The 24370-nt window shown below is 37.2% G+C and overlaps 1 pseudogene; it reads right to left on the bottom strand.

Annotated features, from left to right (window-relative positions):
* Positions 1-22038: 22038 nt before the first annotated feature.
* LOC114628145 lies at positions 22039-22136 on the bottom strand (annotated as a pseudogene).
* Positions 22137-24370: the final 2234 nt, after the last annotated feature.

Raw genomic sequence — 24370 nt, forward strand, 5'->3', positions numbered from 1 at the left:
GCAGTCAAGGTTGCCCAAACCAATAAAAAGCTGAGCATCCAAGCGCTAAGATGCATGACTTCCAGATGTGAACTCACTATCCTGACTCGGACAAAAATGGATGCAAGCAAAAAACAACAGGCAGCCGAAGAACCTCCCTGTATTAATCATAGGCAGTGTTTTAACTTTGGTTAATTGATTGTGAAAACTCTGTCAGTGATGTAAGCTGCAGACAGTAGGGGAGGCCCAGTATGTGCACCTATGAAGTGAATGCTCAATTTACAATTGTCTTTGTCCTGAAATTACTGTGGAATTAAAAAGACTGAGAAACTGTAAAAGGGAAGTCAGAACAGTGCTCTGAGAAGCACCTCTGTTCCTCACTGGGGAGTGAAAGACGGTACAAAAATTGATGGTATGCTAACGTGAAACAATGATTCTTTATTCAAAGTGATTGAGAAAGGAGAAGCCTTTCTTAAGAGGCAGATTTCAAAGCATTCTACATGTATTCAACAGAAATGGTTACTGATTCACAGGACCAAATCTGGCCATTTTAAGGTATTATGGGTATCATATTAGCAAATAGTGCTGCCTGTTGAACACCAAATGCCCAATACACAAAATCCAATAAAGAAACAGAAATCACAAGGGTTTCGATATGTAGGATGGAAAAGGAAGGCATCTGAATTGACTGAGTTTATTACTATTACAATTTGAACACCACAAAAACAAATACATCATAAAATGAACCTGAGGATGGGATGTCTTAATTGTATGACTTTTCTTCCCTGATAAACATATTTCGTATCATCACCATGGTGGAAGAATTGAGCTTAATGCACATTGTAGATTCTGGGCATGGCTTGAAGACTAACTTGCATTTGCTAAGGATGACTCTAGTATTATCTATGCCCACTCTCCTGTTCTTGGATTCTCTTGAGATTCTGTTATGATATGTGGCATTATTTAACACTGAGTTTAGAAGTATGATTTTGCTTGTGATAAATAACAGTAGTGGTTTGTTTTTGAGGTTCATGTCATATTAACTTTTTAGATTCTAAAACAGATAACTTGTGGGAGATTCACTGATAAAGTATTAAGTTTTGTGTCAATAAAAGAATGATCAAGACAAGCTGCTGAATGAAGGTTGTTTCTCTCTAGCATAGAGACTCTATTCTGCTATGGCTGAGAAGATACTTGTATTTCTAGTTTGTAGTTGGAGAATCCTGTTATTAAACCATATATGGACTTTCTGATAAGAACTATTGAACATGGTGGCTGGATATCAATTTGGTTAGGGAGCAGAAAAATGTATTTTCTTTAAAAATATTTTGCCAAGACATATTTAAAATCTAAAATCTATTATTTTCCATTATTGTGTAAACAGTATTTAATGAGAGTAGGTGGACACTTTGAGTACATGGTGAAAATCAATTTTGAGAGTGTAACTTGAGTTCCATGTAGGGCTCCAGTCGTTCCATCATTGGACGGACTCTGCCATTTGTCCATCCGTTGAACTACACTTCCCAAATAAATGAAAATCTTACTTCAGGCTTTGACTGACAGTGTGAGAGAAATAAATATTGGAATGATTGAACATACAAATGAGCTCTGTGATAAAAATGCCAATCATCATGTGCATTTATAAAATGTAGGTAAATATAATAAGGGTTGATGTGATGTGTCCTTTCATGTTTTCTTTTGGAAAGTCTAACATTCAGTAAAATGTGCAGGTGATATTTGTAAGAAATGTAGAATACTAGGATGATAGACAGCATTTTCTTTCTTAAACAAGGAAACTTTCCACCACACAGAACTACAAGGCACCATGCTTCTCATTTCTTTGGTCAGAGTTTGAGTCTTCTTTTTAATTTTTTGATGTATGTGGAGTACTAAATTGAAGCGAGAGTCTTTTGGGCTGGTAGTAATTTACCTTCCTTAGAGTGCTTAGTGGTGACATAATTGATTTTGTTGCTATTGATTAAAAGTCACATTAAGTTTAAAACTGTCATCTGAGCCCAGAGATAACATTTTCATAATGACTTTTAATAAACATGGAAGAAGTGATTTCATTGCATTCATAAATTTGATGAATGGCATTTTTCCAGGACTAAAATGAATGAGCTGCTCATTTGCACGTGTGATTACTGTGTTACAGGTACATTCGGTAGTACAAGGTGTTTTTGGAGGGGAGGGTGAGGAATGAATAGACCAGATATAGGCTTGGAAAAACACTAAAAATTGATACTATTAGAAGTTTCAGAAAGCTGGTCATCTTTTCATGTAAAAATGAGATAGGGAACATTTTTTACTCGCCCCATCATACTTTGCCCGAAGAATTTTATCTACAGAAATGCTTTCATTCAGCATTGCTACCTCCAGTGTCACGTCAGAATTTAGCCACTTTGATCAATACCATCGGTCTCCCTGTTTCTGCGTCTGCCCACACTAAGGTCATGCCACTCGAATTGTCCCTTACATCACATCATATCATTTTTCTTTGCTCAGAATTTTGAGTATTTCTTCTTTTGTTGAAGTCAAACCCAGAATCCTAACTGGACAACATGATTGCAGGGCACATACAACTTGTTTTTACTTTTTCAATCACTATTTTTACAATTATTTCAAAGTATTAACATCTCATAATCCATTTGCTCTGTCTCAGCCCCTTGGGCAAGGCTCAATCTCAGGGATTTGGATGTGCATTGTTATTCCATTTGCCTTGGTTATTTTTCTCAGGTTTCTTATGTAGCCAGATCCTTGTGTTCACTATGAAGTTCCTGAACATATGTGTAATACCTATTCGTCTCTCATCTTTTGTACATGAAATATTTCTAGATATGCAGTACACATAGAATTTATTTACCTCTTTGTTGATTGTTTTGCTTTGAACAGAAAATGTGCCCCAGAAAAGCAGAGAGTTCATTGTACACTGCCATATCTAAGAATGGAGAACAGTAATTGATATGTAGTTTATGATATGATATTTGATGTTTATTGAATAAGTGAATATGTTTATTACATACTTTTGATTCCATGACCAAGCATAAATGCATAAGCATGACTCATAAATTAAATACTTAGTTAAGATTTTTATATTAGTTTAAAATTTTGAAAGAACTGTCTGCTTCTGAGCAAGTTAGGAACCACAGGAATCAATAAATCCTGTGCATGCTTCTTAAGAGTAGAATTCTTGTTACTAGTCAATGAGGTTTAGAAATGAGTGTAGATTTTGGAGAACTAGAAACAACAGATTCCCCAAGGGGAGACTATTGAGGTCATTATCTCATGCTTCTTGGAGAAATTTAGAATCTATCTTTTTATAAGATTTATATTTTTGACTCATGATGAAGCAGATGAACAAACAGAGGTAAGAAAAATATCTTGAAAACATTATGTATTATATGTGTGAGTGTATGTGCACTATGTGTATACTTTATGCCCATGGACCCAGAAGAGAGTGTTAGTTCCTCTAGAATTGAAGGTACAGATGGCTGTAAGGCACGATGTGGGTTATGGGAATTTAATTCTGGTTGTCTGAAGGAGAAACAAATTCTAATCTTTGAGCCATCTCTTCAGCCATCCCATAGGAGCACAGTACTTGACATGGTAAATTTCCATAGATATTCATTCAATAAAAATTGACTCTATTCTTGATCTGGAGGAAGATTAAGTCAGTGCTGGCTGATTCTTTAGTGGAAGTATGGTTATATTTTAGAACAACTCATATAGACACTATTGAGAAGAATGGTAAATGCTGGGAGCTAGTTGAAGTAAGAACTCTAGCTCCAATATATAGCCCAAGGTTACCAGTGAAAATTAGAGTCAGGTCAATAATGGCAGCTGTTGAGGGTAGTGAAGTGGAATTTTCTGCTATCATTGGTGACTCAGCTGTATCATGTGGTTTTTTTTTTTTTTTTTTTTTGGAAGCTGTCTTATGAAAGGATGTTTTTGCTGAGAACAGACACATGGTATTCTTCTGGAAGCTATCTGGTGAAATGCATGGGATGTTTTGTTGGAGCAGACATTTGAGAGGACATGTGATGTTTGCAAAGAGTATAAATATAGCCCACCAGACACTCTGGCATTGGTTCATCTTGCTGGTCTTTGTTGGGCATCAATGACATTGATCTTTACTGACAATGCTCTGGCATTCGTTTGCCTTGCTTTCTTCACTGATCTTTGCTTGTCATGACTTCATAGAAAGAAATGCAGCAAAGAACTTCTTGAGGTGTTCTGGCTGCTTCTTGCTGTGTCAGGGAACTCATGTCAACCGTTTGGCTGAGACTTATGGTTTCTTCTGGATTGAGCCACCTCTGCTCACTAGAGTGGACTGGACTGCTGACAATGAAGATTGGAATTGACCTAAAGAACTACTTCTAAACAGGCCCATGTCCCCCCTGTCCTATCAATCATCTTCCTCCTGTACCTTTGATCATTGGACTCTAAGGGAGGGTGAAGCAATTAAGAAGCCTTAATAAAGTAGGTTTTGAAAAATATAAGCCTGGAGAGGGGGTGTCACATGAAAACCCATCAGTGGAAGGAATGTCTTCATTGTGCAGCTGGAGAAAGGACACAGTTCAGAAGGAAAATCCAACCAGCATCTATATGGGAGCTATTTTTAAGCATGTGGAAATATAAATTCTGTAAGCTGAACTTACACATGAAAAATAGCCAATAGTGCATCAGGAGCTTGATGATTTAATTTATTCTTCCTTATTATCCTGTAAGTGTAACTACGCATATATATATATCATCCAGGAAGAGAGAGGTTAAATTGTAGGCAAGTATCTATGCAAACTGACCATGTGCTAAGTACTGTGTCCCCATAGAGTATTTCTAGTTTTAAGAAAAAATGTTTTCTTTATTTTTCTCTTTTAATCAGTGTTCTATTCCTGTGACTAGATAGACACCAATTGGGCCACTAATTTCACTTGATATTTGCTTGAATTCTAGGATCAGTAAACTTGTGCTTGGGTGGAGAAATACTGGTTTTATTTGTTTGGGGGTATTTTTTTTTAAATAGGGTTTTTCACTTAACCTGGAACTCCCTGATTCAGCTAGACTGGCTTTCTCCTCTTAATTCTAGAATTATCTCCCTAATTGAGTTTTCTTTGTGCCCTTATCCTAGTATCAATGTCGTTTGGCTCTGTTTGCCTGAGTACAATTTTATATTGTGATCTAGATTGTATTAAGAGCTCAGCCTTTATCTCTTCTTCCCTGAACTTTTCCTATCTCAGTGTCTAGTGTCTCATAAGGCATTGTTTTGTTGTTCATTTATGAATGTACAGAGAAGTGTGACTTCTGCTTTCAGGTACATGTGAACAATGCCACTTAAATCATTTGGCATGGCCAATACAAAATGAGCTCAGTGACATTGTTAGAGATGATTTGTCTCATTGGATTTTGACAGGGTTTTTTTTTCCTTATTTATGTTTTCTTACAGATTCTTTGCATAAATATTATGGCTTACAGTTTTATGTTTTTAAGGGATTCCTATGCATAAGAACATAAATGTCTCTGCATCTACACGTGTTTCTATCTACATGTGCACCTACCTACATGTGCCTCTATTGAAATGTGCCTCTATTGAAATGTGCATTTATTGAAATGTACATATATATGGGCTCCTCCTGTGTTTTCTCTGGCTCCTTTGCTTCTGATTGTTTGTTTTGTCCTATTCCAGTTTGTCTGTGTTTTAGTTTATCTTATTTTATCTTATTTATTTTTTATTGGATATTTTCTTTATTTATATTTCAATGTTTTCCTCTTTCCTGGTTTCCCCCCCAGAAACCTCCTATCCCGTCCCCCTACCCCTGCTTCTTTGAGGGTGCTCCCCAACCTGCTCATCCACTCCTGTCTTCCCACTCTGGCATTTCCCTACTCTGGGACGTGGAACACCCTCAGACCCAAGGGCCGCTCCTCCCACTGACATCCAACAAGGCCATCCTCTGCCACATATGCGGCCGGAGCCATGGGTCCGGCATGTGTAGACTTTGTTTGGTGGTCCAGTCCCTGGGACCTCCAGGGGTCTGGCCAGTTGACACTGTTGCTCCCCTCCATGGGACTGCAAGCCCCCTCAGCTCCTTCAGTCCCTTCTCCAACTCCTGCATCAGGAACCCCACACTCAGTCCAATGGTTGGCTGCGAGTATCCATCTCTGTATTTTTCAGGCTCTGGTAGAGCCTCTCAGGAGACAGCCATGTCAGGCTCCTGTCAGCAAGGACTTCTTGGCATCTACAATAGCATCCTGGTTTGGTGACATGAAATGGATCCCACAATGGGGCAGTCTCTGGATGGCCTTTCCTTCACTCTGCTCCACACTTTGTCTCCATATTTCCTCCTGTGAGTATTTTGTTTGCCCTTCCTTATTTGGGAGGGGGGGCTTCCTATGATCTGTGAGTTGTATCTTGAATATTCTGAGCTTCTGTGCTAATATCCACTTATCAGTGAGTGCGTACCATGTGTGTTCTTCTGTGACTGGGTTACCTCACTCAGGATCCTTTCAAGTTCCATCCATTTGCCTGTGAATTTCTTTTTTTTTAATTGGATATTTTATTTATTTACATTTCAGATGCCATCCCCTTTCCCCATTTCCCCTCCTATCCCATTCCCCCTCCTCTTTTTTGCTTTTATACCATTTTAATTACATGAATGTATTAAGGTCAGTTCTAGGTTGAGGAACTTGAAGTACAGTGGATGCAAACAGTCAAGGAACAAGCAAGACAATAAACACAAACAGTCAAAGAGCAAGAAAAGCAATAAACAAAATTCTGTGAACACTCCCATGATCCCCCTCTCTAAGGGCTTATCAGGATGGCGAAAATATCTGAGCCACATTCCCCATCCTAGCCCCAAATCATTTTCATGTCTGAAGCCTACTTCCTTGTTCTAGCCTAAACTTTAGATTTCTGTCTGAAATTACTTCTTTGTTTGAGCCTAATATTTAGATTCCTACCTAAAATTACTTATTTGTTCTAGCCTAATGTCAGATTCCTACCTGAAGCCCAGTTCCTTGTTCTTGGCCAATGTTATATTCCTGCCAAGCAGCCCATTTCCTTGTCCTTGGCTCATGTCAGATTCCTGTCAAGCAGCCCCAAAAGCTCTCTGTCTCTCCCCATTTTTATTTCATAAACAAGACTGAGACTGCCTTAGGTCGTTCTGCCAAGAATTGCCTGCATATTTCATAAAGTCAATTTTTTTAAATAGCTGAGTAGTACTCCATTGTATAAATGTACCACATTTTCTGAATCCAATCCTCTGTTGAGGGAAATCTGTGTTGTTTCCAGCTTCTTACTATTATAAGTAATGCTGCTATGAACATAGTGGAGCATGTGTCCTTATTACATGTTGGAGCATCTTCTGGGTATATTATGCCCAGGAGTCGTATAGCTGGATCCTCAGGTAGTACTATGTCCAATTGTCAGACTGATTTCCAGAGTGGTTGGTTATACCAGCTTGCAATCCCATCATCGATGGAGGAATATTCCTCTTTCTCCACATCTGCTGTCACATGAATTTTTAATTTTACCCATTCTTACTGGTATGAGGTGGAATCTTAGGGTTGTTTAGATTTGCATTTCCCTGATGACTAAGGATGATGAACACTTCTTTAGGTGCTTCTCAGCCATTAGAATTTCCTCAGTTGCGAATTATCTGTTTATCTCTGTTCCCCATTTTTTAATAGGGTTATTTGGTTCTCTGGAGGCTAATGCCTCTATCCGATATAGAATTGGTAAAGATCTTTTGCCAAACTTTTGGATGCCATTTTGTCCTATTGACAGTGTCCTTTGCCTTACAGAAATTTTGCAATTTTATGAGGTCCCATTTGTCAGTTCTTGATCTTAGAGCATAAGCCATTGGTGTTCTCTTCAGGAAAATTTCCCCTGTGCTCATGTGTTCAAGGCTTTTCCTCACTTTTTCTTCTATTAGTTTCAGTGTATATGGTGTTATGTGGATGTCCTTGAACCACTTGGACTTGAGCTTTGTAAAGGAGATAAGAATCAATTGGTTTTCATTCTTCTACATGATGATCTCCAGTTGAACCATCACCATTTGTTGAAAATGATGTCTTTTTTTCCCACTGGATGGTTTTGGCTCCTTTGTTAAAGATCAAGAGACCATAGGTGTGTGGTTTCATTTCTGAGTCTTCAATTCTATTCCATTGATCTACCTACCTGTTACTGTACCAATACTATGCATTTTTAATCATTATTGCTCTGTAGTACAGCGTAAGGTTAGGGATGGTGATTACCCCAGAAGTTCTTTTATTGTTGAGAATAGTTTTTGTTGTCCTGGGTTTTTTCTTGTTCCAAATGAATTTGAGAATTCCTCTTTCTATCTCTATGAAGAATTGAGTTGGAATTTTGATGAGGATTGCATTGAATCTGTAAATTGCTTTCGGCAAGATGGCCATTTTTACTACATTAATCCTGCCAATCCATGAGCATGGGCGATCTTTCCATCTTCTGAAGTCTTCTTCAATTTCTTTCTTCAGAGACATGAAGTTCTTGTACAGATCTTTCACTTGTTTGGTTAGATTCACACCAAGATATTTTATATTGTTTTTGACTATTGTGAAGAGTGCCGTTTCCTTAATTTCTTTCTGAGCTTGTTTATCCTTTGAGTTTAGGAAAGTTGCTGATTTGTTTGAGTTTATTTTATATCCAGCCACTTTGCTGAAGTTGTTTATCAGGTTTAGGAGTTCTCTGGTGGCAGTTTTGGGATCACTTAAGTATACTATCACATCATCTGCAAATAATGATATCTTGACTCTTCCTTTTCAATTTGTATCCCTTTGACCTCCTTTTGTTGTCTAATTCCTCTAGCTAGAACTTCAAGTTCTATATTGAATAGATAGGGAGAGAGTGGGCAGCCTTGTCTTGTTTCTCATTGTAGTGCAATTGCTTCAAGTTTCTCTCCATTATTTTATTTTTATTCTCTACATGTCTGTTTGATTTCTAACAAGAAACGGAAAGGATGTGGGAAGGTATGCGTGGGAATCTAGGAAGAAACAGGGGAGAGAAAAGTACAGTATATACAACAGGAAAAGTGTCTATTTTCAATAAAACAAAGAAAACTATTGATTCACAATTTAAAAGAATATTTGGTTTTAAATCTATGATTTAATGTAAGTTTTTGAGGGCTAGAGTATGTGTCACTTCTAATCTTGTCTTGGTGGCTTTTTAAAAGAATTATTTGAAACTAATTTAGAGCTTGAGAAATTGATTGGTGGCCAAGGAGTAGGAAGACACAGGTCAAAAATATTTTTCTTTGAATTATGGTTTGTTTGAATTACTTTAAAAAAATCAAATACAGCAATTACTCTGGATTAATTTTTTTAGACTGTTTAGCTAAGATTAAAACAAATTGTATATTCAACGATATTATATGACATTGTAGTTCCTTTTCAATAAATAATTGTAAAGATAAACTAAGGTATTAATATTCCATCATCTTGAATTTTTCCTATGGGGATAAATTCTTTGAATTTATCCGTGGGGTTGATCTTTTAGATTATTCTGTTTTTCTTGTAACTCACATCTTTACCTTCAATCTGAGGGTTGAAAAATGACCATGTAGTCCTAATGTGCAAATAAGGAAAACTACACTTTATTTTCTGCCGTAATATGATTTACAGACACATACGCGCACGCACACATGCACACACACACACACACACACACATACACCATGCAAGCATGCAAACGTTTTTAGCTTTAATGTAATTATATTGGATAGTTTTTTCAGTCCTATTTATTTATTTATTTATTTATTTATTTATTCATTCATTTATTTATTTTAATGTATGCAAGTTCTCCACCTGCATGTACACTTACATGCCAGAAGAGGGCATCTGATCTCAGTATACGTGGTTATGAGCCAGCATGTGGTTTCTGGGAATTCAACTCAGAACCTCTGGAAGAGAAGACAGTGCTCTTAACCACTGAGTCATTTCTCCAGCCTCCATTAGTTTTTAATGTCAACTTGACACAAGAGTCATCTGAGATGATAGAACCTCTGATGGTTACAAAACTACCTCTTTAAGATAGGGTTGTAGGCAAACCTGTAAGGCATTTTCCCAATTAGTGACTGATATGAGTCTAGCTTATTGTGAGTGCTGCCACCTCTTGGCTGGTGGCCCTGGGTTCTGTAAGAAACCAGGCTGGACAACTCCTTGAGCAGCACTCTTCCTAGCTTTTGCAACAGCTTCTGCCCTGTTCCTGCCCTGACTTCCTTCAATCATAAACTGTGACATGGAAATACAAGTAAAATGAACTCTCTTTTCCCCAAGTCGCTTTTGGCCATGATGTTTCATGGCAACAATAGAAATCCTAACTAGGACTGTGCTCTTTGCCTTAAAAAAATAACAAATGTGTTATCATCCAAAGATATGCGTAATTTCACAACCTGATATTTTTATTCTCTTCTTCTAATAATTTTAAGTGATATTTTAATCCAAAGGCAGAAAACTAGGCAATACACACCAATTTTCATCTCTGAAGAATGATTTTAAAAATGATTGTGCCCACTGAAATTCTCAGATCATCCTTGGGGAGAAAAACATTATGGGGAGAATGCATTTTCAGAGGCGAGGAGAGGATGTTCTTAAGCGATTAACTGCTTGTGGCTTTGAAGTGTGGTGCAGTGTCTTTCCCATAATTGGTACACGAGAGCTTTCTAAAAGGTTCTCTTCTCATCACTGGGACCAGATGCTCTGATTCTTATTTCACAGGGAACAGGTTATGGACTTTAAACCATCTGCTTCCCCGCTTTTTGTTTCTATGGTCCTGTGACTTTCTGGAATTTCTGCTCAGAACAGCTAGCAAGCCTATTTTACTTTTGGTTTCAATAAGTGATTTAAAGCATAGATGATGTACTTAAATCTTATCAGGAGAAATATTTAAAAACAAAAAAAAATATTTTACAAACTAGTTTTAGGAATTAAGCAGGGAGCACACACCTGTGTTGAAGCCTGACAATCCCCATGCCTCACACTGACGTGCCACAGAGTAAGATCCTTTTGTTTCTGTGGCTCACTCTTTTAATAGATCTTTTCCTAGAGCAAAGGTCCTTAATATTTAAAAATATTTTTAAACTAAAATTGCATTACTTACTTCTTTCCCTTCTTTCTTCCCACCTCTCACATACTTGCCCCAGTCTTTCTCAAGTTGATGGCTTCTTTTTCTTTGACTATTATTCTCTCTCTCTCTCTCTCTCTCTCTCTCTCTCTCTCTCTCTCTCTCTCTCTCACACACACACACACACACACACAGACACACACACACGTACACATGCACGCCTGCACACACGCAGTCTGCTGACTTTGTTTTTTGCTATTTATGTGTATTTGATTTCAAGACTGACCACTTTGTATTGGATAGTCAAAGGGGGACTCATCCCTGTGAGAGGCTGATGTCCTTCCTCTCAGCAGTGAACAGTTGCCTCAAGTTCCTTCTTCTAAAGGTGGAGGAACCCTATGAGATTTTCTTCTTCTTTGTTTATATGTCTGTTGTCTTCGTTCATGTCCCATGTAGGCAGCCTTTCTCAAAGACACAATCTCATGGCAGACTTCACGGGCCTCTGGCTCTTACACTTTTCGGCCTCTCCTTCCATCATTACCTGGGCCTTAGGTGCAGGGATTGTGTTGTAGATGTATCTGTTGGGGATAGTTCCCTACAATCCCCTGATCACTGTGACCAGCTGTAGTTTTATAATTGTTTATTGTGAAGGTTTGATGTCTTAGAAGTTTTTACTGCTGCTTCTTGCTTTTTCAAATTGTAGAGACGGGTTTGTTTCCATCTTGCTGTGATAGGAGAGGATTTAACCCACTTATGCTATTCTGTGCTAGATGACTTTGCAACATATATATATATATATATATATATTCCTCTTGCAGGTCCCTCAATAGCAAAATTTATAATTTTAGAATATAAAAATCATCCCAGGGCTATGCACAGTGGTATAGTGTTTGCCTATCAGGCACAAAGCCATGAGTCCTATCCATGGAATCTTCAAAACCAAATGTCCAACATCTTAATATGGAATTTCTTTTCTACTGCAATATCTTTTGAATCTATACTTTTTGCAGTAAGACTGCTAAGACCTCTTGGACCACTTCTTTCTCCATGCCTATTCCTCACCTGATTTTTGTATTGTCAAAAGCTGCTAACATTCAGATTCTCTACATTTTTAAAACAAGGTGTTTTCTATGGGTTAACTCTAAAAGATGAAACCAATAGAAAACATTTGCTCCATGAGAGCAAATGAATTCAGTAACATATTTCTACTCTCCAGTTCCAGAATGAATGCTCTCTGTTAACATCAAGTTTTAATAAGTTCCGTTGTGGCTTCTGACAGCTGCCGGCCACATCGTAGTTTGCATCATTTTCCCAAGGCAGTTTCTCATACAGTTTTATTTTCTGGAGCTCCTGATGCTGCTTCTTACTTTGAGGAAGAGAAAACCTGTATCCTTATAAACATAATCATGCTCTGACTTTTCCCCATGGCTTGGAGTGCATTCTATTTTTTTTGAAAGCTAGTGAAAACCATACCCAATTTTGAAGTAATTGCTGCCCATTTGAACCCAGACTTCAGTAAAGCATGCAGTGCTCACAGCTTCTAACTGGTTCCGTTTAGTTTATTCCGTATTATCATCACCTTTCACTGTTTCTCAGTTTTCAAATTTATCCTAAAAAGTTGTCCCTTTTTCATTTACGTTTTTGGAGTCAATACTTCATCTTTGCTGCACTGTGCATTTTATTGTACTCTGGATTTACAGTAACTGATTTGCTGTTTTCTGATGTACAACCTAATATTACCATTGTACACTCTTATGTAAACTTCTAAATTTGGACTACATAAGAGATATATATCTGAATATTCTTCACATAGAAGTGTTTCTATTGTAAGCTTAAAATAGTTAATGTATTTGGATGAAATCCAAGCTAATCATTGTCTTACCTTTGAAGGAACAGTTATTCTAACTGTTGTCTAATCTTTAATATTGCTGGTTAAAATTCATATGAGAGACTAATTCTTTGAAAGTGACCTATTACTTTTTATGGATGTTTTTGGCTTCTGAAAACGTCTAGTTAATCTTGGTGGTCTGAAAGTTTACAATAGAACATTTTGATGACTTTAAAAACAGATTCTATTTGAAACTCAGAATCTATTTCTTCACAATCCTCATTCCTTCTTATTATATAATTTTTGTCTTTATTTCTGTAATTTCCATAAGGCTCTTTCTCCTTTTATCTTTCTAGAAGTACTGGTAATTGAATAACTAATCTATTGGATCAATTTAGCAGATCTCCGATTATTTAATATATATTCTCATATGTGTATATAATTGCATTTATTTCTCTTCTGGATGCTTCATGGAGGTCTTACTGGCTTGAGCAATGTCAGCTTGGCTGCTTCTGAGGACCATATGAGCTGTTGGTGCCACTGTCTGCTGCCCTGGGCATGTATAGATGCTCCTCCCGTGGAGGTTAGAGGCTAATGCCAGCTGCCTTTCAATTGCATTCCACCTTATGTTTTTGAGAAACATAAGCAAATAGTGGATAGATAATAATCTCTAACAAATGGGGCACCCATCATCAGAGGAACAAAATCACAATGCAAAATGGATCAAAGTCTTTAATGTCTAAAGACCTGAAACTATAAACTTTCAAGAAGAAAATGTAAGACAAAAGTCTTCCAGGCACTGTCCTTGGTAACTTTCACAGATATAACTCCAAAACCATTAGGAACGAACCTGGAGCTCACTGATGTGTTGGAGAGTCTGACAAGTGAGTTCCAGGGGCTCATCTGTCAGGCTCCACACTACCCCCATCTCCATGCTGGATTTACAAATATGTGCCATAATCTGTTCCAGGTTCTGGGTGCACCTGGGTGCTAGGCATTCAAACTCAGATCTTCATGTCTGGACAAGTACTACTTTACCAGACCACTCATTCATTTTTATGGTGCAAGTCCTCTCCTCACATATTTTGAAATTAGCCTATTATCATATACATGGTGTGAAAATATTGTCTTTCATTGTCATTTGCTCTCATAACCCATAGACTCTTTCTTTCATATGCACAGGGCTTAAGGCTTGATAGGAGGCCATTTTTCTGGTTTTGGTATTGTTTCAAATGGCCTTGGAATTATATCTGTCAAACAGTTATCAAAGACAATGCCTGGAGGACTTTTGTCCTTCATTTTCTTCTTGAAAGTTTATAGATTTAGGTCTTACATTAAAGACTTTGATCCATTTTGAATTAGCTTTGTTCTTCTGCTGGTGGATGGCCCTTTTGTTAGAGATTACTATATATCTACTATTTGCTCTTGACAGGCTTCTCCAAGATCAATTGACTATATACACGTGAGTTTATTTTGGTGCTGTTTTGTTCCCTTTGTCTCTGAGTGTATAGACTGGCTACCCTTGTATTTGTGGATGCTGAGACAGCTCCTGAGCCCTGAGAGTGCAGGCCTGAACCATTACTCAGAAGCACTTTTCTATCCAGTCTGATCGTTCCAGCATTTGTTGCTGATGTTCTCAAGATTAAGGTGATGGTTCATGGTCTCTTATAGTTCTATGTTTTCTTAGGTGAATCAGGCTGCTGCAGCAAAATGCCTCCAAGTGGGTATCTATAAAAAAGGGATCATTTTATTTTTCAAAGTTGTAGAGACTAAGAAGTATCTAGTGAGGACTTGTGTATTCGTTTAGAGGGGTACCTTCCTGTTTGTCTAACTATGACGAGAGTGATGAATGAACTTTGTACCTTTATTTTATGGTACTGACTAATTTTACCTATAAATGTCTACATCATCATCTCATCATTTTCCCAAAGACATCACCTTTACACCAATGATTATTAAAAATCTGGGTGGACACAAGCATTCAAACCATAGCACATCTAACAGAGACTTTCTTTTCTTCTTCCCTGTTTTTGTACAAAATGTAACAGAGATTTTGGTAGGAATTTCATAGATTCTGTATGTTGCTTCAGCAGTATGGATATTTTGACAATATCAATATTTTTAATTCATTAACATGCTATTTCTTTCCATTTGGTTTTTTTATTTTCGGAGATTATGATTTTATCATTTCTCCCTTCCCTTTCTTCACTTCAAACTCTCTTATATAGTCTCCTACCTTACTCTTATTCAAATTCATGTCCTCTTTTCCTTTAATTACGGTTATTATTTTCATCAACATTTTGAAATTTTTGTAAGTTGTATGGCATTCCTCATCTGAAAATATAAATTTAAACTCATACACATGTATACACAAAGAAAAACTGTGAATGTATGTAGATTACAAATATTGAATAGTTATTTTTAGACACTGTAAATTAAGCAAATGTGAATAATAAAGAGATTTCTTATTTGTAACTGAAATCCATTCTGAAAATACATGGCTATCAACATATACTCTAAAGTTCATAAATATTCCATATCCCCATTTCTTTGATTTCAAACACTTCAGATAAATGACACTGACTGTGCACCTGTCTTTCATATTATTATTTCTTAGTATTTTTGTTTGTTTTTGAAAATTAGATTTTAAAATTTTTTCCTAGCTATTTTATCGATAATGCATGGAAACACAATTAACTTTTGAATGCTGATGTAACATCCTTTGTATAGTAATTCTTAAAAACTTTCTTACAGCTCTTCAATGGAGAGTTCATCTGTGAAAGGCATGATTTAAGTGATCCCTTTGTAATTTGGCCAATTGTGTTTTCTCTTGCAGAAATTATCAAGGACTTGCATTTATATAGTGGATAGAAGTGGCAAGCTGATATCTTGGTTTTGTTTCTGAAACAAGAGGAAAGGTTTTAGATTTGATGCCTCTGCTGTGTTGATACCCTTTATTTTATATTTTAAATTATTCTTTACATTAACAGTAAAAGTGACAGATGTTTATAACTTAGAATTGATGTGTGTGTTTGTGTATTAATTTCTTGAATAGCAATATATAATATTGAATGTATAATATTGTGCTGATTCCAAGGCACAGTCCAGAAGACTTTAAAATAAAAGGTCAAAGTATGCTTCCGTGTTAAAATTTCTCATTTCAAACTTGTGTGATCACTTTCTTCCTCCAGTAGCATGTGTTGTATTTCTAACACTATCAGCACCAGTGTGACAGATGCTCACAGATGAATACCTGTTACATTTCCCGTGTTCCATACCATGAATATGTAGTGTCTTCATGAATAGGACTTTATTGTCTGTTTTGTGAAGGGTAACTAGTTTTATTGGCTATGGCCTATAGTGTTTGAAGAGTCTGTTGTACCTCTTTAGTCAGTGACACAAAAGATGTAACCTATTCCTGATACTGAGGGTTTTATTTGACAGCACATGATATGTAGTTAAGATGAGGTTGTCCCATTATATGGTAACTCTGTATTTTTAAAAATATGAATATATTTTATGAAGCTTCTACTGCAGTAGGTTTTTGTATGGCTTTTCAAAAAGCTTATAGCATTGGTTGGTTATTTTTCCCCCGTCTTCTATCTTCTACCCTGTTATCCCTTCCCACACCCTCTTAATCCCTTTATAAAACTATATTCTATATCCTCTTCCTTAGAAGATATCCTCCTTCCCCCTGATCTCTCACTGGTTACCCAGACCTCTTATTTTAAATGACACACACAAACTAAAGCATAAAAGCTAGCATCCATCTATAGAAGAAAACGAACACTGTTTGTCTTTCTGATTCTGAGTTAGCCCACTCAGTGTAATTGTTTCTAGTACTGTCCCTTTACCTGTAAGTTTCATAATTTCATTTACTTAACAGCTGAATATTATTCTGGTGTGTAAATGTATCACATTTTCATTATCCTTGCATGTGTTGATGACTATCTAGGCTGTTTCCAGTCGCTGGTAGTTATGATTAGAATAACAATGACTATGTATGAGAAGTATCTCTCTAGTAAGGCGTAAGTTCTTTGGGCATCTGCCCATGAGTGGTATAGCTGGATCATGTAGAAGAATGACTTTCAGCTTTTTGTGAACCTCCACCCTGATTTCCATAATGGCTGGATAATGGTATACAGTGGTTCTATGTTCTCATTTCTTTAGAGTAATTGTTTTTAGAATGAGGAAACCAATGTTACAAAGCTAAACTCAATGAAAATAAAATTAGTAGGTAAGAATGTGTTTTAAAAGTCTTATTTATTTATGAGAAAGCCTGTCTCAGAAAAATCTTTACAGACTTGCAGACACTTGACATAGCCTCCTAGTCTGATAACTTACTTTCAATTGCATCCAAAAGCATAGGTTAAATTTTCAAGTGTGTCATATATTTTGTTACTATTATTAGAACTTTTATGGAGCTATGTTATACATCTTTCAAATATTTGTTAGGTTTAATTATTTTCAAAAATTTTCTTTTGTTAACTAGACAAATTGGATTATATACTTAACATTATTATTACAATTCAGTATTGTCAAAATGTATTTATCATATTATTTAATTTTACTAATATGCTTTATATATTTGTTTTATATATAGAACCACATGGTTGCTCAGAACTCTTTACTTTGAGTTGTAGTACTTGTTAAAGTGTGTGTTTTTCCTCCAGGCTCCAAGCTCCTGAAGTAATGACTCAGACTGAAAATATATTTAGAGATACCTAGGCTGTATAGCTAGGCTTGTTCCCTGAGTAATTAAGAACTTATAATAGTTCATTTATACTAATCTACATTCTGACTTGTGACTGGTTACCTCTGCTCAGGTATCTGTCCTCCTCACATCTTCCTGGCTACCCTTCCCTGCACCTGGCTCTATCCCAGAATCCTCTCAGTCTATTGGACATCCCACCTTGTATTCTACCCTTTCCTTATAGGCCATAGGATTTTTGTTTGTTTGTTTGTTTGTTTGTTTTTGTTTGTTTGTTTTTCAAGACAGGGTTTCTCTGTATAGCCCTGGCTGTCCTGGAACTCACTTTGTAGACCAGGCTGGCCTTGAACTCAGAAATCCACCTGTCTCTGCCTCCCAAGTGCTGGGACTAAAGGTATGCGCCACCACTGCCTGGCCATAGGTTTTTATTTTTTTAATTGACAGGTGATGCATTCATATAATACACAAGATATCATTTCTACAAGAACTCCTCTTGGTGTTTTCTAGAGGGAGAATTATAAAAGCAATGATTATTTTCAGCTTTCTTTTGAAGCTAGGAATCCATTGCTTTTTTTTACTTCTGAAGGAACATCTTTCTACTGGTACTATCTTTCATGGCTAATGATTTCCCATGAATACTTTGAACATATCTAGCGCAAAAGATTTATGGAGAAAAAGACAGTGTTTGCCTTAACGACACTATCTTGAATATGAGAAACCCTCTCTTTCAATTCATCCAAAATATCTAATCCTTGTCTTTAACACTGTTTGTTGAAAGTGTGTGTTGCTATGCATTGTTTTGAGTCCTCTGAGGGGTCTTCTGTGCTTCTTGATTATCTATAATTTTTCAGAGTCAGTCACTATTTCTTACACACACACACACACACACACACATGAGCGCACAAGTTTAGTCATTCCTGACTACCACCATGTACGGCAGTAAGGGAGACAGATAGAGTTTGTCAGCGCACAGTATAGGTGGGTCATAGACACCATACCTACTTGCCACCACGCCAGGCAGCCTGGACTGAGGATGTTACCCAGGGGCCTATGGAAGCCACCACAATGAGATGGTCAGATGAGAAAGAAAAGCAGAGCAGCTTGAACGTTATGAAGAGGCTTAGGTCTGTAGACATAGGTGGAGAGAAGCCTGTTGATTGGCGAGCCCCACCGCTGTGGTGAGTTCCCAGCCTGAACTGCTGCTAAAAGCCATGTCTGAATCCATTACTATACAGTGGTAGGGGTCTGTGTTGATGGTTGATGTCCACTTATATTTGCAGTAGAGAACATGGGGATGTCCCTGGTCTAGGCAGCTGCCAGGGACACCTGAGTGTCCTGGGCTATGCAGAACTGGCCCCGTCTGACTTTGGGGTCCATCTTTACCTTTGGCAGTGGACCCTCCACCTCTTCCAGGCTGAGCAGTGGAGCTAGTCATAGTGTCAGGGGTGTGGGGGTACTTACCCCAAGGGTGTGAATGTTGGAGAACTGTCTCCATCAGACAAGAAACCTGTCCACAGCATCATGAGCATGAGAGAGCTCTATCTGCCCCTCACTAGATGCATCACTCAGGAGAGTGGGCTCTGTACCTTGCCTGGACAGCACAGCAGTGCTGACCCTGATGGCAAGGAAACATATGAGCAGGTTCCCAGGGTGTGGGAGAGCTGGTCCCACCGCTCACCTGCCATGAGATGGCCTGGGCATGGGGTAATGCCCTCTGCCTTCGTGCCCCTCGCCACCTGCAGCAGTGAAGAGAGCTGGCCCAGGGGTCATGAGAGTGAGCTGGTGCATCACTAAGGAGAGCCCTGTACATCACCTGAGCCAGAAGAGCTAGCCCTAGAAATAGTGTGTGGGTAAGCCAGTTACAGGGCGTGAGGGTGGGAGAGCTTGCGCCACCGCTCATTTTCTACAAGGAGGTATGGGTTTGGGGGTGATACAGTCCCCGCTCTCATCCCTCATCACTTGCTATAATTGGGAGAACTGGCCCTAGGGTTATGACAGTGGGTGAGTTTTCCCTGACTATTATGGAGAGTGGGCCTTGCACCTTGACAGGACAGCACAGCAGAGCTGCCCTGGTGGAGGGCAAACAGGAGAATCTCCCCAAGGGCATGAGAGCAGGAGAGCTGACCTTGGTTCCTGCAGATGGCGACACAGAGTGGCCTAGCTGGAGAAATGCTGGAGCACCCTGGTAGTGTGGGTAAGGGAGAACCGGTGGGCTGACAAGATCAGTCACCACCTGGGTTCAGATGTAGAGCTCTGAGTTGGACCACCCCATAATTTAAATCATCTGCAAACAATTGGGACACTTGAAAAGGACAGTCTTGCTGATCTAAAACTTTAGGATCTCCATGACAAAGGGCAACAGCAGGATCGTCTAGAGGAGTCCCATGAGGATCCAATATTGATGGTGTCACAGAAGCCAGAGAATTCGAACCAGACCAATGATTCATTGCAATGAACATTTATAAGTGAAGAAGGTATGTGGACAGAGGGATATATGGTAGGGCACATTGTGACATACTGCAGCTTCTACAATGAGATGTTTTCCCATATGTGTGTACGTGTGTGTGTGTGTGTGTGTGTGTGTGTGTGTTTTACTTTGGGGTGTTAGGTTGTGGATATGAGGAGACTGAGAAGTGAGAAGAACTGGGTGCATAACGTGAAACTCACAAAAGAATCAATTAAAAAAATTAGAACAAAAACTCATATTTGTTCACTCAATTTTGTGTTTAAAGTGGCATTTCTGTCTTTGCAATCTTAAAATATGCTACATGTGTTGTCTTAGGCAGAGGTATACAAATGCTATCAAGACTAGACTTTGGTGAAATTGAGTCTAGCATAATATTTAAACCAGAAAAGGGTAAAATATAATTTCTAAAATATGAAATTTCCAAAAACAAGCATTTAGATTAAACACTTGTTACAATTCATTGAGTAAGTTGATAATTAACCACATTGCATAGTTATTCTAAATGAAAAATTATATCTGTAATAGGCTGCCTAAGCATAAATAAAATTTATTTTATTTACTACGGAGTATCTTGGCATTTAAAACTCATTATTAATTCATAAGAATTATAGCACTGTCAGTGTATAATTTATTTGAATTATTGGCTCTTTAGATGGAAGAATCTGTATGTCCTTAAACTGACCTATATATTTTAAGAGTTCAGTAAAGGATTGCAATTGTTAAGGATTCACTGAGATTTTATTTTGTTTGGTTGTATATGAGAGAGACCTTAAGTGAAGAAATAATATCCAAATGTTCTCATTAATGCAAGGTGTGAGGTTCCCTGGAAAGAACTGCAATTATACCCTAGAGGCGACCAGATTTTAAAGACTTAACTTTGCCACTTAAGCTGTTTTAGCTACTTTGTTCTGCTTATTTTAGAATCATTTCACACAGAGAGGCCATCTGTATTCTATACCAGACTCTAAATATTTAACAAAGATTTTAATGTACTACTTAAAATTGAAAGGCTGGTTTTTCTGTACGGATTTAGCTCATTATTGCTGTAGTCTTTTTTGATTACTTGAAATTTAGAAAAAATTGTTAAAGAAACATTTGGAATTAGGAAAATGGCTCATACTTGATATCCTAGCAGGTAGATATGGGAACACTGCAAAATTGAAACCTGATGGAATACATAGGGACTCTATCTCTGCAAAGAATCTGTCCACATCATGTGTGTCACAGCACCCAAGGCTGTAACAATAAGATATAAGGTAATTCCCTTTGTATATATCTTAGCATAAACACAGACTGTTATGCTTGGGGCTGGATAGATGTTTCAGGGATTAAGAGTACTTGATGCTCTTTCATAATAACCATGGTCAGTACCCAGCATCCAAGTCACGTGGCCCACAATTATCTCTCAGTGCAGATCAAACACGCTATCCTGATCTCTGTGGGCCCTACATTCATGTGCCACGCAAACATACGTAGCTAGATCCATGTGCAGAATTTAAAAAAAAATCAACCTTAAAAATGTTTATGCTTCATGAACTGTGTATTAATAGTAAGAAGGAAAAAGTTAAAGCATATCCAAAACAGTTCAAAATCCTTTAGGGAAATTTATATAAATTAAATGTAAAATAGTTTGCTTATGAAAATGTGCTATGTGTGAACAAAAATTCACTGCTATTTCTTCTTTTTAATTAGTCAAAGAAAAAGTTTATTGAGCTCCTAGGTTCTAGCTTTCTGTCTCCTTCACATTTCTGATTCCACATGGTCACCCTGTACAGTGTGCTGAAATGAGACACACCTTGCACTCAGCACACTGTACTGCATGGAAGGGCACTTCCTAATGTGCTGGTAGTTACCACCTTTATAAGGATACTCCACAGGATTTATGACAACACCTCGTGCTCATGGGCAGAAGTTCTTCTTTGCCTTGTACTTGTGGTATGCATAGGCAGCTTTTAAGATAGGTTTGTCAGTTCTGCAACAGTACCGAATTCTTCATGAATTTGGATGTCATTCTTGCACAGGGGTATGCCATCTTCTTTGAATCATTTTAATTTTATGTGCTTCAGAAGGAAGACTCAATGCTATTTCTTAATGTTTTCAATTTTTTTATGGAAAACAGTTAACAATTTTATACTTTAGGCTTTTTGGCTTATGCAAACATGGGTATTTTCAATATAAAATTAACTTGATAATACTATTATAATTTTATAATTTTTATTTAATATATCTTAAGCAACTTTTCATATATTTGCTTATTTATCTTTTGTCTTTTCAAAGTTTTGTCTGAATGCTTTATATATCATAACATATACTACATATAATATACTATATTACATATAATATAATTCTTATAATAAATCTGAAATTTTTGTAGTGGACAATATAATACATTATATGATTCTTGCGCTATCAGAACTACAATTGAGACACAGAATTCGGTTTAGTGAATAGTTCTGCCATCTTAGCTTTAGAAGTTTGTCTCCTGGATTTTGTTAACAACATACCCAGGTAACAACTGAATTGTTTTTAATCGTTATAGATTGTTTTCCATTTTGTAAATGTTTAATAAATGAAAATAGGCAGCTTGTGATTCCTTCCTTATCCATTTTTTCCTCAGCTAACAAAATTATGATAGTTTTATATTTTATTGGCCTGATAGTTACACTTATTTATGGGAAATTGTGTGCACATTTAAAAGAATATATAGTGGTCAAATAATATATAAAATATTCCTCAAATATAGCTTTATACATTACAAATTACTTATTTAGACATGAAAAATTAATCACTAATGTGCATACTGATGTTATGTTTCTTTTTATTATTATGTTCATGTATTGACATAACACTTTTAAAAATCTATTCTCACAATTTCATACATTTTGCTTACTTTCCGTTTTTGATACTTATAGATGCAGCAGGAAAAATTTCTCCTGGAAGGTGGATGGCCATGTGCTTAGATTTCTTTGAATAAGCATCAGATGTAAGTATGATGTCTGAGTCTCACTGCATGTGAATGTGAAAACACCTCAGCAGCTGCCAATCTACTTCATTCATAACTTTGCTAGCACTCAGCATGCTCATCTGGAGCTTTTAATGTGTTGTGTGCGTGTGTGTGCATGTGTGTGTGCATGTGTGTGTGATAGAATATCATTTTGGTCATATTTAAACTTCCTTATTCACTTAGGAAGTTAAGCAGATTTCCATGGACTTACTTGCTCCTCAAATATCACACCCACCAAAATGAACAAGCGTTGTAGGATCGATCAGCTGTTATTTTTAACCAAAATACCTGGTGGGGTAGTGATTGAGACTATGCTTTGAGAAGAGTATGCATTTGCAATACATGCACATACAATTTATTACCATACTATATCACCTCATTTGTTTAACTCTTCTCTTGTTTCACACAACATTTTGTAATATTCAATTATAGGACTTCCATTTATTGGTTAAGTTATCCACTAATATATGGTTCATGGTTTCAATGATATGTTATTAATATTTGCTTTTAAATGAAAATGTTTAATATATTTGCTTATATGACTATGTACATGTTACACACATGGCACTGCTACATGTTACAGCCCAAGTGTTGAGACCACAGGACAAATTTTGAAGTTGGTTCTCTCCTCTCACCATGTTATTCATAAAGACTAAGTCCATGTCACCAAGCTTAGTGGCTAACATTCTTACTCATTGACCTATCTATCTTGCTGGCCTGAGGTTACTACTGTTTAAATATCTGCTTTCCCCCGGCTACTACATAGAAACATACTTCATTTTTATGTTATGTAGATAACCACACTGCTTTGTTTTACTAGACCATATTTACAGGCTATAGGATTTTCTATGTAGATAATCATCCCCTTGCCAGTTTGGAAAGCTTTACTTTATAGCAGCATGTTTGACCTGGATTATATATTCTTATTTTATGTAAAAGCTACACAGTGGAAAACTACTCATTTATTTAAAAAAAAAATCATGAGTTTTCAGGCAAATGGAACTTGATAATATCATCCTGAGTGAGATAATCCAGTTTCAAAAAGCCATGAATTGTATGTACTCACTTATAAGTGGATATTAGCCATAAAGTACAAGATGCCATGCTACACTCCACAGACCCAAAGAAACTAAACAAGAAAGAAGGCACAAGCAAGGATACTTGATTGTCCTTAGATGGAGGAATGAAATAGCCATGAGGCAGATAGAGGGAGTGGACTGGGAGAGAGACAGGGAGTAGAGAGGGGAATGGGACAGGGTTCAAGATATGGTGTGGGGAGGGACAGGAGAGATGGCCAGATGACC

This window comes from Grammomys surdaster, unplaced genomic scaffold, assembly GCF_004785775.1.
Source record: "Grammomys surdaster isolate TR1022 unplaced genomic scaffold, NIH_TR_1.0 264, whole genome shotgun sequence".
Classification (NCBI taxonomy): Eukaryota; Metazoa; Chordata; class Mammalia; order Rodentia; family Muridae; genus Grammomys; species Grammomys surdaster.